Source organism: Eucalyptus grandis, chromosome 6, assembly GCF_016545825.1.
Source record: "Eucalyptus grandis isolate ANBG69807.140 chromosome 6, ASM1654582v1, whole genome shotgun sequence".
Classification (NCBI taxonomy): Eukaryota; Viridiplantae; Streptophyta; class Magnoliopsida; order Myrtales; family Myrtaceae; genus Eucalyptus; species Eucalyptus grandis.
Window position 1 is genome coordinate 54,155,511 of NC_052617.1, and position 16,873 is coordinate 54,172,383.

Sequence of the window (16,873 nt, forward strand, 5' to 3'; positions counted from 1 at the left end):
ATCGATCAAAAATGGGCACGGCCTCCAGCTGCCAAAGTCTTGCACTTTTGTGAACAACTTGGTCTATGGGAGATTGTAGGAGTTACTCTTTGAGTTACTCTTTGAACTCCATATTTTGGTAGTCTCAAGAAGCCAAAAATGATCCTAGAGATGCATTGGTACTTCGGTTTTAGGATGTCTACGCAATTATTTTCGCTACATCTCCGGTAACGCCATCTGCCTCTCAAGACGTGCTACCTTTGAATAAGTGAATGTTCGGAGATTCATGAGACAAACCCCACGATCATCATACTTAACGAACATTCCTAGAAAAACCGGTAAGTTTATTGGTAGCCGTGCTATCATCACCGGCAGGGCAGGCGATACATATTCGCGCAATCCTTTACCGTTGGCGTCTTTTTTAGAAAGCAGCTGGCAGAATGAATATGGAGAAATCAAAGCAAATCCCACATCCTATGAAATTTTCTAAAACAAAATCCTAGAAGTTTCACAAACACAAGTCCATTTCTCAGCAAGCAATATCATATTCTATCCAGCATTCACAATCGAGATTTTAGTGTATCCTAAAGTAAATTTGCAGGTGACCATTAACAATATTATGAGGCAAAAAACTTCTTAAAGAAAGTAATATTACGTGTCAAAATCTAACTTCATTGTTCTTCCTGATCGTTCATCATATTTTTCCTACTGAGTGAACATTCATGGAATTAGTGAAAGCCTTGCCCCATGTCGACAAGCCACTTGCAGGAAAAACGTTTGAGGCACAGAATAACTGAACCTCAGAGAGCAGATGAAATTAAACCACCTTTGATAGGAAATGACGAAAGCACGAAATACAGCAAAATAAAGCCAGTGGTAAAGAAGTAATCTTTCTGATGCATTCTAATGTTTGAATTTATCTTACAGGATCTCACATGAAATTTAGGGGTATTTTTAACTGGTTGCTACTTGAGGTACACCGTTCCCTCGGTCACGTATTCTGCAATTCCGTTGTTACTAAAAATGAAAGCATCAACCGGCAATCACTTACCTAGAAGACAAAGTATATTTTATGGAAGGAAGCAATGGATTCTCGATGAAGGATCCTCGAGCATTAAAGATCGAAAGCTACTCTTTAACTTTTCAACCGGAGTATAGTAAAGGAGAAGCTGTCAAGAAATTATGAATAAGTCCCTCCCTAGCAAGCAGATTGACAACATGCCTTGGTAAGGGAACAAATGTATACAGAACGAAGAAAAAGCTTCCAACCAAAATGAAGAAACATAAAGCGGAGCATGACTGAATATACAAACAGAATTGAAAAGATCCTTTGAAAGAAATGTTCAACTCATGATCATCGAAAGAACTACATAAATTTCTGCCAAATTCGCGTAATATATGCCTCATCCCCAAACATTCTTTCAGAAATGTGTCGACCTGTCAATCCTGCCCTTATGTCGTTCAGCAGATCCAATTACTAACAAGATAAGGGCAGGATTGAGAGATTGACACGTTTCCGGAAAAATGTTTCGGGATAAGGCGTATATTACCCAAAATGGAATGCCGCACGAGATGTTTTGCTGGAAATTACATGGTTCTTTCAATGAACCAACAAAATCACCATGATACGAAAATCTATCTACTAGCGGAATCCATTTGATTCGCTAAATCGGACCGGCAAAGAGTCAACCAAGCCACAGAGAAAATGTCCACACGATTACTTGCACTTCCAATGCCAGATCACGGACTATATCGAAGTTATAAGGTCATTCAGATTTGCTCTCAAGGCCATACCACTTCCAATAACTCTGACTGTGGTGATCCTCCCTACCCGAAACATCTTGTCCAGCGACCGGTTTTCAAGCTCACTATATATAGGCTGAACATTGAAATGGCAAACATGAGCATTAGACACAACTGGTATCACCACAAGCAGATCCAATATTGCATTCTTTAAACCGAAATCAGGGCTCATCCTCGGGGCCTCGAATTTCCCTTCGACAAGCTTAACCAATGCAACGATAAAACAGACAATGACGAACACCACCGCCAGTGCCACCGAAGCTGCGGACGGCTTGCTCAGTGAATCGATCTTATCCAAAGCACAGAGAGGAGCGAGAAATAGCGCAGGGATTATAAGAATTACCAATATCCGATGATCCCAGACCCCATTTCCCAGCCATTGATCAAAAACCACCCACACAGCGTACCAAGCCGGACAGAACGTCGCCCATGATAATTAAGTTTACCACCAAAACACCGGCATAATTCACTTCGATAAAAATTTCTGACTAAATCCTAGCCGGTTTCCCCGATACACATTGAACAACCTCCCCATATATATGGCCCTTGCAGAAAACTGAAAACCTCACCAACAAACCCTAGAACCAGTCCAACAAACTTCATAGTTGGCAGTTGGACTTGATTTTTTAGTTTTTTCTTTTCTTATTTTTGCTCCAAATCTATTCCTAGAAACAAAAATCTATACAAATGGATTTATATTCTATTTCTGTACTTGGGAACAAAAAAGGAAGAAACGGGAGTATTACCAAACATGCCCTTAGCAACCTTGTACAAAGGCACAACTATGGCTAGATACTTGAGCATAAAATTGGTCAATGGAATGGATCATTGATATGTGTTTTAATGATATTAATCAATGGGCTATTTTGATATTATCGATTGAAATAAGTATTTCTACTACGAACGTATTATGTTAAAGTAAAAAATATCGCATTTTGATCTTGAAAGGTTTATTAAATCTTGAATTTAGCGAAATAGAGTTATGTTTATATTTTAAATGGGCATAGTAATTGTTCGATCCACTTAGAAGTAAGGTATTACTCATTAGATCATGGTAGTTTATTCCTTTCTATTTACCATGTTTTTTTGGTGCCTCAGCAAGAAAGACAGATGAAAAGTTGACCCTAAGATGTAGTGATCCTTCATGATCCCACCTAATATTCTCCCCCTTATGATGGTAGTTGAAAATTTCCCTCGCCCTTCTCTCAAAGCTGAAAGTCAAGTCATGTTTTTTTTTTTTTTTGGTAAGGGAAAGTCAAGTCATGTTTTTTTTGGTGAAAATGAAAAAAAAAAAAGTCATGTTTGTGTTTATTAAATCCCGGATTTGGCAAAAGTGAGTTATGTTTATATTTTGAATGTGCATAGTGATTGTTCGATCCGCTTAGAAGAAATGTATTACTCGTTGAACCATGGTAGCTTATTCCTTTCTTTTTATTATGTTTTTTAGGTGCCTCAGCAAGAAAGACAAATGAAAAGTTGACCCTAAGAGGTAGTGATCCTTCATGACCACTAGACACAACTGGTATCACCACAAGCAGATCCGATATTGCATTCTTTAAACCAAAATCAGGGCTCATCCTCAGGGCCTCGATTTTCCCTTCGACAAGCTTAACCAATGCAATGATAAAACAGACAATGACGAACACCACCGCCAGCCAGTGCCACCGAAGCTGCGGACGGCATGCTTAGTGAATCGATCTTATCCAAAGCACAAAGAGGAGCGAGAAACAGCCCAGGGAATATAAGAATTACCGACATCCTATGATCCCAGACCCCATTTCCGAGCCATTGATTAAAAACCCCCCACACGGCGTGCCAACCCGGACAGAACGTCGCTCATGATAATTAAGGGGGTGCATGACAACATTTCTGTTCCAGAAATAGTTTCTGGAACATAAATGAATTTTTCTATTTCTATTTCTGGACGAGTTTCTGAGGAAAAAAATCTGTTTGATAACTCGTCGATGGATGAGGAGAGGGAGCGCGGCTGAGGTCGCGGGGCGATGGCGGCTTTTGGTGAGACGGAGCAGAGCAGGAGCGGCTTGGGGTGTCGGTGCTCGGATCTGTTGCAGAGGGCTTCGGCTTCGCAGGGGAACGAGCGGCGGGGGTGCAGAGAAGAGGCGGAGGGCGTCGGTGCTCGGATCTGTTGCAGATGGCTTCGGCTTCGCAGGGGAACGAGCGGCGGGGGTGCAGAGAAGAGGCGGAGGGCGTCGATGCAGAGGCGAAGGAGAGGCGGAGGAGAGGCGGAGGGCATCAGTGCAGAGGCGGAGGAGAGGCGGTGGGTGTCGGTGCAGAGGCGGAGGAGAGGCGGAGGGCGTCGGTGCAGAGGTGGAGGAGAGGCGGAGGAGAGGCGGAGGGCGTCGGTGCAGAGGCGGAGGAGAGGCGGAGGAGAGGCGGAGGAGAGGCGGAGAGGCGGAGGAGGAGGCAGAGAAGAGGCGTACAAGGGAGAAGAGTGAAATTAGGTTAGGAGAAATCAGAAATTGATTTCTGAAGAAATCAGAAATAGAAAATTTCTATTTCTGATTTCTCCTCAATTTCTATTTCTGGAATAGAAATCTATTCCAGAAATAGAAAATTTGATAAGCGTTATCAAACAAGTTTCTGTTCCAGAAATTGGTCTGGAACAGAAAAATCATTTCTAGAATAGAAATAATTTTTATCATGCACCCCCTAAGTAAACTACCAAAACACCGGCATAATTCACTCCGATAAAAATTTCTGACTAAATCCTAGCCGGTTTCCCCGACCCACATTGAACATCCTCCCCATATATATGGCCCTTGCAGAAAACCGAAAACGTCACCAACAAACCCTAGAACCAATCCAACAAACTTCATAGGTGCCGGTTGAGCTTGATTCTTGAGTTGTTCTCAGAAATAAAGAAGTAAATTTTTTTTCTTATTTATGCTCTAAATCTATTTTTGAAAACAAAAACCTATACAAATGGATTTCTAATCTATTTTGAATCTCGGATTAGACCGAGGAAAAGAAAAAAGAAAATGAGAAAAAAAAAAAAAAGAAGAGGAAGACAAAAGAGAAGAACAGAAGAGAGAGAGAGAGAAGAGAGAGAGAGAGAGAGAGAGAGAGAGAGGAAGAAACGGGAGTGTTACCAAAGGTGCCCTTAGTTGCCTTATCATGAGAGTTATGCATGACCATGACTAGATACTTGAGCATAAAATTGGTTAATGGAATGGACCATTCACATGTGTTTTAATGAGATCAATCAATAGGCTAGACCATTCAGGTTTATTTTGATATTATCGATTGAAATAAGTATTTCTGCTATGAACATATTATGTTAAAGTAAGAAATATCGCATCTTGGTCTTGAAAGGTTTATTAAATCCTAAATTTGGTGAAATTGAGTTATGTTTATGTTTTAAATGTGTATAGTAATTATTCAATCTGCTTAGAAGAAATGTATTACTCATTAAGTTATGGTAGCTTATTCCTTTCTATTTACCATGTTTTTTAGGTGCCTCGGCAAGAAAGACAAATGAAAAGTTGACCATGAGATGTAGAGATCCTTCATGATCCCACCTAATATTCTCCCCCTTATGGTGGTAGATGAAAATCCCCCCCCTCCCCTCCACCTAATATTCTCCCCTTATGGTGGTAGATGAAAATCCCCCTCCCCCTCCCTCTCAAAGCTAAGAGTCACCTCATGTTTTTTTTTTTTTTTTTTTTTTGGTAAGGGTAAAATTTGAATTGACTTTACCGAAAAATATATACAGAGAAGGAGGCACGACACCAAAAAAGGGCAAGAAGTCATGTTTGTGTTCATTAAATCTCAAATTTGGCAAAAGTGAATTATGTTTGTATTTTAAATGTGTATAGTGATTATTCAATCTTCTTAGAAGAAATGTATTACTTGTTGAGCTGTGGAAGTTTATTACTTTCTTTTTATCATGTTTTTTAGGTGCCTCAGCAAGAAAGACAGATAAAAAGTTGACCCTAAAATGTAGTAATCCTTCATGAGCACTAGACACAACTGGTATCACCACAAGCAGATCCAACATTGCATTCTTTAAACCAAAATCAGGGCTCATCCTCGGGGCCTCGATTTTCCCTTCGACGAGCTTAACCAATGCAACGATAAAACAGACAATGACGAACACCACCGCCAGTGCCACCGAAGCTGCGGACGGCATGCTCAGTGAATCGATCTTATCCAAAGTGCAAACAGGAGCGAGAAACAGCGCCGGGATTATAGATATTACCGACATCCTGTGATCCCAGACCCCATTTCCCAGCCACTGATCAAAAACCCCCCACACGGCGTACTTAGCCGGACAGAACATCACCCATGATAATTAAGTCAACCACCAAAACACCGGCATAATTCACTCCGATAAAAAGTTCTGACTAGACCCTAGCCGGTTTCCCCGATACACATTGAACAACCTCCCCATATACATGGCCCTTGCAGAAAACCGAAAACCTCACCAACAATTCCACGCTAATTTTTCCAACATTGGTATATGATGAGTTTTTTATTTGATAGGCCAAGTTAAGCCCGTCCGCTATGTTTGGCCAAAACCCAGCCCATATGTGAAGGGCCTATAAGAAAAGAGGGCAGTTATTTTATAAGTGAAAATAACTGCAATATATAAAATAAAAAGTAAATGGGATAACATTACGGTTTGCGTTTTCAGAGAAAACACGTTTCTCCTTTTTCCTTCCTCTTGAAACAGTATACTCCTCTCAACGAATGGAACTCCAAGCTTCAAAGGATTCCTCAAAAAACACGGTACTTAATCTATGACAAACAAGGTATATCCATCTCCATAATATATCTTTTGATCAGTGTTACATGTTTCCTAGGCACGTTTTTCCACGTTCGTTTTCGGTAATCGATAGTTCGAGTATCGGTTCGATTTTTAGGAATCTGTTGCCAACATTGGTATCAGAGCGAAGTTGTTTATGTTTCCCGATCATTATTGATGTTTATAAATTGTTTCTGGCTGAAATTTCGAGAAATGTCACCATCGGACGCTCGGGAATGAAAATCCCGACACGCCCGTACTGTTCGCCTCCCCTTTTTTGATTTTCGATAAATCAAAACTCGTTTCTAATAATGCAAGGTCATAGTTCTTGTCAAGACAAGAAAAACTACGGGTGGCCTACCACCAGAGGCCGCCAAACATGCCACCACGCGCAGCCAAAAGAAATGGTATTGTTGACACGTGCGCACATGCCGAGGTGGTTTCTAGCGCGCATGCGTGCCACGCACGAGGTTAACCACCCCCACACATACACCACATGCGCCAACTGACGTCAGTCGACGATTGCCCGCGCACGTGCAGGGGACGTGTGGTGACATCACAATGACATCACTAGTCGAGTCGATCAGTTTGACTTGACCTGTGTTTAACCTGTCTAAGTCAACCCATATCCGTTGACTTGTTGACCACAGTGACCATTGACCCTTTGACCGGCGTTGACCGACAAAAAAAAAAGGAAAAATATGTTTTTCCGATTTTGTTCGTTGTTGATTATATGTAATCCATTTTGTTCCGGATTTGTTGCAAGAACAATGATGCATTTTATACACATGCCTATATTTCCGAGAACGGATGAACAAAATGTGAGACTTAAAGGGCTAAAAATAGAATTAGCTAATTATCGGTGGAATGACGGTGATATAATATCACGCATGGTCAAGATCAATCAGATGATACAAAAAATCACCTTGAATGGTTATCCTATGCCAGATTTTCTTAAGATGTCAGCTCTAATGAACACCCTTCCACCAAAATAGCAAGTAGTATTAGATCGCTTATGGGAAGTCAACGTGGTCCCGGATTATGAAAGGCTTGCAATAGCTTTTGTAAAAGAGTACTATAGAATTGAGGCAACCAAATCTTCAACCCTCGAGTTGAGTGTCACATGGCGTAGAATGAATGCGCCTTGGAGAAACCATAAGGGCTCTCTGAAGGTCCTTTCGTGGTTGACCAATATGCCTTAAGAATTCTCAAAGGATTTTATTAGGAGAGTAGAAGAGACTTTTCCAGTTTATGAGATAAATGAGGGCAAAAGAACGCCCCAAGTGCCAAAGCTTGGCACAAAGGGACACTTAAATGCCAAAAGTTTGGAAAGTGGCACTTAAGTGCCAAAATTAGAACAAAATGGATCACTTCAGTGCCAATACGGCCAAAATGCTGACGTGGCGATTTTCCAACGAAATAAGTGCAAAACGGCGTCGTTTTGCACGCTGACGTAGCTATATAATGTAAAAACGACGTCATTTTAGTGTTGACGTGATAAAAAAATTAATATAAAAATTAATAAATTTAAATTTAAAACAAATTTATTTAAAACATTTAAAAATACAAATACAAATATTTTAAAAAAAAAAAGAGGGGGAAAGGTAGGCGGTGGGGGCTAAGTCCTCGCCGCCGCCGCCTCCCCGCAACCGCCGAGAAGGGCCGACGAGGGAGGGGGCAAGGTCGACCGGGGTCGCCGGCCCCTGGCCGACCGACGGCAAGGGCCCGCGAGCCCTTACCCATCGACCCTGGCCCAAATCCGACCTGGTCCGGCCAAGGGCCGCCGCCCACCGCCATTTTAGTGGGGGTCACCTCAACCAAGGGCCGGCCGACCCTCCCCCTCGTCGTCGGCCCTTCTCGGCGGTAGTGGGGAGACGGCGGCGGAGAGCTCGCCCTCAACCGCCTCCCCTGCCCCCCCAAATTTTTTTAAAATATTTTTATTTTTATTTTTAAATGTTTAAAATAAATTTAGTTTTTGTCGCGACCTACTCTCGGGGGAGGGAACAGGTTTAGGAGTATTGTCTAAAAGACGGACCCAAGGCCTATGATTAGGCACAGACTCTCTTAAGCCCATTACCCCTCGTGACGTTGGAATATTCTCAAGAAAATTTCACAAAAAGAAGTCACTACTAGCCTGTTGAGGTCGACTAGAAACCAAGTGAGGCACGGGAGCATGCCACACTTCCCACATAACTAGAGAATCTAGGGTCGGGGACTTGATTACACTAATTGACCGATTAGTGCCCTTTCGGTACCTAATCTTGTTCATTTTAAAATAAAAGGATTTTTTCAAGCAATTTGGATTGATTTTATACATATCCACTAACATGTGAGGTGATCATGCGGGTGCGCAATCATTAAAGTAACAATCATAGCTACCAAGATCCTAATTGCAGTAAAATTAAACACGTGCAATTAAACATAATTAGATATGCAAATAAAACATTCGATATAATCAAAATACAAGCAAATAAAAGCCTAATTACGCTAAGAAGACAAGATATGGCAATTCCTAACCAAACCCCATCATTTTTGGATTTTCAATTTTTTTTTTAATTTTTTAATTTATTTTTTTCAAAAAAATAATAATAATAATAATAATAATAATAATAATAATAATAATAATTTTGATTTTTCTAATTTATTTTTTATAAAACTCGAATTTTCAATATTTTCTGAATTTTTTTAATTTTTTAATGTTTTCTGAATTTTTGAATTTTCAGAGGGTTTGTGAATTTTTATTATTTTTCGAATTTTTTTAATTTTTTTAATTTTATTTTTTTTTTGAATTTTTTAATATTATAATATTCATGGGAGCGGGTTCAAACGGGGTGAACCTAATCCGACCCGCTAACCCAGCCCAAATGCGGATCCGACCCAATCGGACAAAAAGACATGTTTTTATATTGTTTTTAATTTTTTTAAATTAAAAAAAAAAAATTGTCTTCTTCCCTATTTCGTCTTCTTCTACTGCACTTTCTCCTGACTCCTCCTTCCCGAAGTCATTTTTTACTTTTCTATAGTTTTCTATTTTTTTGTTTTTGTTTTGCTTTTTCCTTTTTTATCCTTTTCTTTTCTTCTTCTGGCCTCCTTCTTTTCGTCGATTCTCTACACGCTCAAAGCCCCTTCTATCACCGAGATCTTGTTCCTCACTGAAGCTCGTCCAAACGGCAACACCAACCGAAGCAACCGATGTTCCACCGCCGAACCACCACCATCAACCAGTCATCCATTCCAACCGGCACAAACCACCGTTGGCCACGAACTCTGGTGACCATTAATCCAAACATCGAAACGACAAAAACTCTTGCTCTCTCGATGATACACAATTATTTTGCGAAAGCCACACCAAAATGCAATAAGCATACAAAGAAAAAACATGATTCAACTACTATGAACACAAACACGGATCGATCCCCATTTAAAACGTGAGCTAGCTTCCGGTCCTTTATGGGACATTTTCACAAGCACTTGGTGTACGCTATTGACACGGGGGATTTTCGACTTGATACAGACACGAGCACAAATCTAAACTCCTAACGACGCATCTAGAACAACTATCAGCTTTCAGGGAGGACCGGGTTGGACCAAAACTTGCGCAAACTAGTCAGCGCAAGTTCCGGCCCGTCGTCTTCCAAAAACAAGGGACACACGGCCGGAAAAAGCCTACCTAGTTCGAGGGGAGGGCTACAGTGGACGGCGGCTGAAGAACAGACCTCCGACGACGGCCAACCTCCTTCTTGGTCTCCCTCTCCCTCTCAGTCCTTTTCTGTGTTTCTCTCAATCGGTATTCTGTGCTTCTCCTCCCCCCTTTCTCTCTGTACACTCTTTCTCTCATTTTCTCTCGCTGTGCTCTTGTTCTCCTCCTCTCTTTTTCTTTTCCCTCTCTATGTTCTTTTCTCTAGGGTTTCACGTGAAGTTGGAGGGGGAGAAGGCGACATGGGCCGGGCCAAGGCGAGATCCGGCCCGGCCCCTTCCATGTTTTCTTTTTCTCTTTTCTTTTTTTTTTTTTTTTTTGCTTTTGTTTTTGTTTTCTTTCTTTTTTTTTTGTTTTTTTTATGCTTTTTTTTCGTTTCTTTTATTTTCCTTCTTCTTCTTTTTTGTGACTAATTCCTAATCTTGTACACGATTAAATCCTAAATGAAATGGCAAAATTTAGGTGTCAACAGTTTTAAATTTAATTTTATTAATGTTTTATCACGTCAACACCAAACGACGTCGTTTTTGTATTATCTAGCCACGTTAGTATGCAAAACGATGCCGTTTTGCACTTAACTCACCAGAAAATCGTCACGTCAGCATTTTAGTTGGATTGGCACTTAAGTGATCCATTTTGCTCGATTTTGGTATTTAAGTGTCACGTTCGTAACTTTTAGCACTTAAAGCTGCGTTTGGTAACGTTTCTGTTCAAAAATTGTTCCCGAAAATAGAAATAGAAAAAACTATTTATGTTCAGGAGAATAATTTTTTAACAAAAGAACACGTTTAGGGTGCGTTTGGTAACGTTTCTGTTTAAAAATTGTTTCTGGGAACATAAATAAAAAAAAGTGTTTCTGTTCCAGGGAACAATTTTTGAACAAAAAACGCGTTTGGTAAATCTGTTCCAAAAATATAAAAAGAATAAAAACACGTTTGGTAAGTTTGTATAATTTTTTTATTTCTTTTAATTTTTTAATATTTTTATTTTTATTTTTATTTTCTTTCTTATTTTTCTAATTTATTTTTCCTTTTTTCTTTTTTTTTTTTCTTTTCCTTTTTCTTTTTTCATTCTTTTGGCCGGCGGCCTCGCCCAGCCACGGCGAGGCTCGCCGGCCCCCGGCGAGGCTCGGCATCGCCGCCGGCCGGGCGAGCTCGGCCGCCGGCCGGGCGAGCTCGGCCTCGCCGGATCGGGCGAGATCGAGCTCGCCCGCCCGGCGCGAGGTCGGCCTCGCCGCGCCGGGCCGACAGTGACCCAGAGCCACACCGTCGTCTCCCTCCACCGCATCGGCGACCGCCCCTCCGCCTCACGCCCGATCGACGCATCTGCAGGTCTCGAGCCTCCGTTCGCCACCGCCGCATCAGATCTCACCGCTCCGTGACCCATGACTTCGAGATCCGCTCGATCGTCGACCCCCGCGCCGGCCCACGACTCAACCGGCCGTCCTCGCCGCTCCGCTCCTAGACGTCCGCCGCTTGAGACCCCACGACCGAGCCCCCGCACTGCGGCCGCCGCCGCCGCCCGGCGACCCGCGACCCGGCTCCGTCACCCGCTCGCAGTGGAGACGCTCGCAGCGGCTGTCGGCGCCGGAGAGGATGACGGTGGAGAAGCCGGATGGTCTCGAGACGAGAGGCAGGCGTCGACGCCGGAGAGTGGGAGGCGCCGGAGAAGACGACCGTGGAGATGCTTGCGGGGAGGAGAGGCTCGCGAGAGGAGAACACAATTTTGTTTCTTTTTATTCCTCAAATGTGTTTGAAATAAGAAACAAGAATTTATTGTTTCTTATTTTTGTTCCCTTTTTGTTTGGGAACAAAAAAAAAAAGGAACAGAAACGCACCCAAACGCGTTTTGTTTTTTGTTTTTGAGAACAAAAAAACAGAAATTTTTGTTCTGGGAACGAAACACGGTGCAAACAAACGCGCCCTTAGTAACTGCATAAAATTTTTGTTCTGGAATAAAAAAAAACGGAAACACGATTGGTAAACTTGTATTAATTTTTGTTTCTTTTAATTTTTTAATATTTTATTTTCTTTTTATTTTCTTTTTCTTTTTTCTTTTTTTCTTTTGTCTCTTTCTTCCTTTTGGCCGATCGCCGGCCTCGGCCATGGCCGGCGATAGGCCGACGAGGGCCAGCGGCCTCGCCTAGCCACAGCGACGCTCCAGCAAGGTCACCGACCCTCGACGGCCGGTCGCCGGCCATGGCCGAGGTTGGCGACTGGCCAAAGAAAAAAGAATAAGAAAAAAAAAAAAAAAAATAAGTGTTTCTCAGAATTGTTCCTGGGAACAAGAAACAAGTTTTTTATACTTCTTATTTATGTTCCAAATCTGTTCCCGAAAACAAAAAATTAGATTTTTTGTTCCTAGGAACAAAAATGTAAACAAACGCATTTCTGTTCTTTTTTTGTTCCCCGGAATAAAAGAACAAAAATTTGTGTTCCGGGGAACAGAAATAAATTTAAACAAATAGCCCCTAAGTGTTCCTTTGTGCCAAGTTATGGCACTCCTGGTGTCCATGTGTTGATAAATGAGTATATTTAGGTTTAATTATTTATTTTTCTTATATTAGTTTGAGATGTTTTAAGTGTAAATATTTATTTCTATGTTGATATATTTCCTCTGAATATATTACTTAGTATAAATGACATGTTTAATTATTGAAAGTTCAATATTATCTATCGTTGTAGATTAGTATGTTAATTTACAATTTTTTGTGGGAAGTTCAAAAAAGTTTTAGTAACGTTGGTGAACTTATTTTTGCATGAACGATTATATTAATAATAATTTCAAGTTAAGCTTTTTTGATAATAATTGAAAACATAGTGACATTTTGATTCCGAAACCTTATTTGAAATTATTCATTAATATGATAAGTTTATGCAAAATGGATGCATAAATTATAGGCATTAATAATTCGTACATATGTGTATAATATGTTTAGATCCAATGCCTTCAACAATTAAGAGTATAATTGATGAGTTGAACAAAGAAGAGAAATTGAATGGCGAGAATTGTGAGATATTGAATATGAAAATTCAACATATGCTTGAAAAGCAAAACTCTTAGTCAAGTTATGGAAGAACTTAAGAATGTTGTGCACCACCTTGAACTAGCAGAGGACCGCTTCATGGCGTTTGAGCGGGAAACAGATATTTGTGGTGCTGGTTCTAGTTCAGAAGGGGCTTCGAGCTTTAAGCGCAAGCACATTGATTCGTTCAAAATGTGGAAGTGCAAAGGATCAAGTCCTTCAAGCAAGAAACTAAGAGTTAACCAACATAAGAGATGAAAACGTCCTCGAGTGAAAAGAATTTCAAGGATGAAATGTTATAACTATGGCTAGAATGGTCACTATGCCCATGACTGTCATGAGCCAAAAAAGATTCACAAGCAACAGACCATGTAGCGAATGATAAAGAATCATTCGTGGAATTTCGACGAGTACTAACTAGAACTAAATGGATTTATGTAGGAAACAACTCTAGATGTAGTGAAGGATAGAGAATCCTTCGTGGAATTTCGACGAATACCGACTGGAACTAAATGGATTTATGTAGGAAACAACTCTAGAATTGAAGTAAAATGGATTGGCACCTGCCAATTAAACATGTGTGGTGGACGCATCTTATTCCTACATTATGTATTATATGCTCCAGAGATTCATTGAAATTTAGTGTCTATTTTAATGTTAGTAAAACTTTGTTTTAGTTTGAACTTCCATAATAATTGTGTGAATTTGTATTTGAATACAAATTACTATGGTTGTAGTTATTTTCTAGATGATTTTATTGTATTAAATGTTGACTGTGGTAATGTCAATATTTGTTATTCCCTCTTCAAGTCTTCTAATTCATATGATAATGATGTGAATGTATAGCATACTAGGCTTGGTTATATTGGCCAACAACATATGAATGGGCTAGTCAAAGAGGGCTTGTTGAGCAACATTGAAAAAATCAAATTGCCCATGTGTGAGCATTGCCTAGCAGGGAAAACGACAAAGAAATCATTTGGAAAAAATAAAAGAGCTTAATTTCATTTGCAATCAATCCATTCTGACATATGTGATCCAATGAATGTGAGAGAAAAGCATGAAGCTATTTATTTCATCACATTTATAAAAGATTATACTCGATTCGAACACGTCTATTTGATTTCTCAAAAATCTGAAGCATTGATTTGTTTCAAAAAGTTTATGAGCTTAGCAGAAAATCAATTAGATAAGAAAATAAAAGTATTGAAATCCGATTAAGGTCAAGAATATTTATCTGATGAATTCAGAAATTTATGTGATGAAAAAAGGAATAGAAAGACAATTCTCTATTCCCTATACTCCTCAACATGAAAGGAGAAACAGAATCCTACTGGAAATGGTTAGGTCCATGATGGTGCATGTTAACTTATCTATCACTTTTTGGGGTGATGCTTTATTAACTACTGTTTATATACTTAACCGTATGCATTCTAAATCAGTTATTTCCACTCTATATGAGTTATGGACAGGTAGAAAATCATATATAAGTTTTCTTAAATCGTGGGATCGTGCTGTCTATACTCATGAGTCCTCTCACAAATATAGAAAATTGGGTCCTAGAGGCAAGAAAAGTATTTTAGTAAGATACTCAGAATACTCAAAATGGTATGTGTTTAGAAGTGAGTAGGAAAGTGAGAGTATAACCGAATTTGAATCACGGGATGTCACATTCTTAGAAAATTCTTAGCAAATGAGTTTCCTAAGAATGGCGAAATAGATTAACATTACTCCTATTTGAAATCTTGGATCAAGATAATAAATTTAGTAAAATTCGTCCAAGTGAAAATAATATGAGAAGTGATGAATTAAATTCGACTCACTCTAAATTACAATCACATGATGAGACAATATCAGCATTATCTAATCCGAGTGGGAATATAATGGAGAATAATGTGCAAAGTGTACAATATCTCATAAGGCGAACAAGTCGCAAAAGTATTCACCATCAACATTTTGATATTGAAGGGAAAACTTCTATGGTTGCTCCACAAGATAAAGATGAACCAAGAAATGTAAATGAGGCTCTAAATTACCCTAGTAAGGAAAAATGGATACATGTAATGGAAAAGGAAATTGAGTTAATGAAATCAAACCATGTTTGGAAACTAGTTGATTTTCCAAAAAGACGCAAAGCCATTGAGAGCAAGTGGGTTTTCAAAATAAAGCGTAAAGCCGATGGCTCAATAAAAATATATAAGGCTTTTTTTGTGGCGAAAATGTATAATCAATAGAAATGAATTGATTATGAGAAAACATTTTCTCATGTAGTGAGATTTACCTCGATTCGCATTATTCTGATAATTATAGTTACTATGGATCTTGAGTTATATCAAATGAATGTAAAGACTGATTTTCTCAATGGAAAAATTAAAAGAATAAATATATATGGAATAACCTATTGATTTCATTTTGAAAGGCAAAGAACCAAAGGCATATTGACTTTTGAGATCTATATATGACTTTAAGAAGTCGTCGAGATAATGATATATACGTTTTCATAATGCCATAATGGCATATGATTTTACAATGATTTATGAGGATCATTGCATATTCAAAATATCCAAAGATCAATTTGTGATCATATTATTATATGTTGATGATATACTAATTATCGGAAGCAATATGGAGTTTATTAATACTATTAAGAGTTGGTTATATTCCAAGTTTGAGATGAAAGACATGAGTGAGGCTACATACATTATTGGAGTAAGATTTCAAGGGATTATTTAAAGAGATCATTGTCTCTTTCGCAAAAAACGTATATAAATAAATTTTTTGAACGATTTCGTATGCAAAATTATAAACTCATAGATACTCCTATTGCAAAAGATGAATGATTAAGCAATAGAATGCGTCCAAAGACTCCACAAGAGAATGAACAAATGCAACGTGTTCCTTATGCTAGTACTATTGAAAGCTTAATGTACGTTATGATGTATACAAGACCCGACATATGTTTTGCAGTTGGAATGGTGAAGCACATTAGAAAGCCGTCAAAAGAATACTGAGGTATTTGAAAGAAACTGCTGATTATACGTTGAGTTATCAAGGAAATGATCTACAACTTGAATGCTATTCAAATGTTAATTGTGGAGGAGATTTAGATTAAAGGAAATCTACATTTTGATTTATTTTCTTACTGAATAATGGCGTCATATTTTGGAGCAGTAAGAAACAAACATGTATAGTCTTGTCCATGATGGAAACTGAGTTCATGGCATTATTGACAACAATACAAGGTGTTTGGTTTAAGAGATTTTTGGATTATTTAGGTGTTATTAAGAATATTGTCAACTCATTGTTGGTTAACAATGATAGCCAAGCAACAATAGCGTATACCAAAAATCTAAAATATCATGATAAGACCAAACATATAGATACTAAGTATTATTTTTTTAAAGATATGATTGCACGAAAAGATATGAACTTATAATACATATCTACGCATAAAATGATAGCAGATTCTATGACGAAACCAATACCTAGAGATGTGTTTTGTGACCATATAAAATCTTTAGGATTACGTAGAGACTGATGTACCGATTATTATAATTTCCCTTAAGTATTCATATTTAATAAATTTGTGTTTTCATTATTAATG

The 16,873-nt window shown here is 39.0% G+C and overlaps 1 long non-coding RNA gene across 1 annotated transcript; it reads right to left on the reverse strand.

Annotated features, from left to right (window-relative positions):
- Nucleotides 1–1,136: 1,136 nt before the first annotated feature.
- On the reverse strand, nucleotides 1,137–2,303 carry LOC120294994. Its single transcript, XR_005552360.1, has 2 exons — nucleotides 2,126–2,303; nucleotides 1,137–1,858 (listed from the first exon to the last, which is right to left on the reverse strand). It is a non-coding gene; the product is annotated as an uncharacterized LOC120294994 (long non-coding RNA).
- Nucleotides 2,304–16,873: the final 14,570 nt, after the last annotated feature.